At 43.2% G+C, this 1,794-nt stretch overlaps 1 pseudogene; it reads left to right on the top strand.

Moving 5' to 3' along the window:
- Positions 1 to 237: 237 nt before the first annotated feature.
- On the top strand, positions 238 to 1,039 carry LOC101567709 (annotated as a pseudogene).
- Positions 1,040 to 1,794: the final 755 nt, after the last annotated feature.

Consider the following 1,794-nt stretch of genomic DNA (forward strand, 5'->3'; position numbering starts at 1 on the left):
CGGCCAAAAGATTTAAACAGAAAAGACGCTATGCCAATGGCCCATGAGCATGTGATAAAACATTCAACATTGTTAGAGGTCACACAAGTGCAAGTTAAAATCACAAGGAGAGATACGTGGGCATGTCATGAGGGGGGAGGGGTGTGTGTGAGGTCATTGCGAGTTGGGGGGGGGGGTCTGGCGGTTTGAACCAGAGCGGGGAGCGGGCGGTAGATGTGGTTCCCCTGAGAGCTGAAGATGGCAGTGAACGCATACTCAACGTCAGTCACCAGTGATACTCTAAGTCGACATGACATGCTGACCTGGATCCATGAGTCTCTGCAGTTGAATCTAACAAAGATTGAACAGCTGTGCTCAGGGGCTGCCTAGTGTCAGTTTATGGACACGCTCTTCCCTGGCTCCATTGTCTTGAAGAAAGTGAAATTTCAAGCTGACCTAGAACATGAATATACCTAGAACTTCAAAATACTATAGGCAGGTTTTGAAAGGATGGGTGTTGATAAAATAATTCCTGTGGATAAATTAGTAAAAGGAAAGTTTCAGGACAATTTTGAATTTGTTCAGTGGTTCAAGAAATTTTTTGATGCAAACTACGATGGAAAACAGTATGACCCTGTAGCTGCCAGACAAGGTAGGAGACCGCAGTGGCTCCTTGTCTTGTTGCTCCAGCTCTGAATAAACCGAAGAAACCTCTCGGCTCGAGCAGTGCAGCTCCACACAGACGCATTTCAGCCCAGAGAACTACTTCAACTTCTAAGGCTGGCCCAGGGGTGGTGCGGAAGAATCCTAGCGTGGGCAATGGGGGTGAGGAGGCCGCTGAACTGATGCAGCAGGTCAATGCACTGAAACTTACTGTTGAAGACTTGGAGAAAGAGATTCCTACTTTGGAAAGCTAAGGAACACTGAACTGATTTGCCAGGAGAATGAGGGGGGAAATGAGCCTGTGTCGCAGAGGACTGTAGACATTCTCCATGCCACAGATGAAGGCTTTGTGATACCTGATGAAAGGGGCCCACAGGAGGAACAAGAAGAGTATTAACACCATTGACCAGCTGAGCAGCACTGGACTTTCTCTCTCCCAGTCATGTGCTTAACTGTAGCATTCTCCCTTCTATCATTCTTAAAGAATTCACTGGTTTCTTTTCAAACGCAAAAAGTGCCTCTTTTTAAAAGTGCATTTTGCAGAAGTTTCACTCCTTTTCCAATAAATTTGAGTTAGGAGCTTTACCTTGTAGTAGAGCAGTGTTAACATCTAGGTGGTTCATCTGGGGAACACAGAGGCTGACTGTGGGGCTTACCATGCAGATGCTGGTCACGCTGATTGCTGGAGAAGGTGTTTTTTCCGTAATGCACTGAGATGCCAGCCTCAGTAGAAAAATGTAAAAAGACTAAACTGAATTTTAACCTAATGTGAAATGTTGGCAGAGAATGTGTTAATAAATGCCTTAAGAGTAAAAAATAAATAAAAAATAAATAAAATCACAAGGAGAGAACATCACACACTAAAATTTAAAAGATTTGCAGCTCCACACTGACGGGAACGTGGGATACTGAAATCCTCATAGGAAGCAGGAGGGAGTCAACAAGGTACAACCACTTTGAAAAAAAAGTTCTTAAAAAGTTAAACACACCATAAACAGATGACACAGTGATTGCATTTCTAATAAAAACATATTCATATAAAAACTTAGACATAGGTGTTCTTTGCTGCTTTAAGGAAAACAGCCAAAAGTTGGAGACAATTCAATTGTCTACAGCTGCTAAAAGGATAAATAAACCATGGTATAGCAATGC

Source organism: Octodon degus, unplaced genomic scaffold (assembly GCF_000260255.1).
Source record: "Octodon degus isolate 3935 unplaced genomic scaffold, OctDeg1.0 scaffold00022, whole genome shotgun sequence".
Classification (NCBI taxonomy): domain Eukaryota; kingdom Metazoa; phylum Chordata; class Mammalia; order Rodentia; family Octodontidae; genus Octodon; species Octodon degus.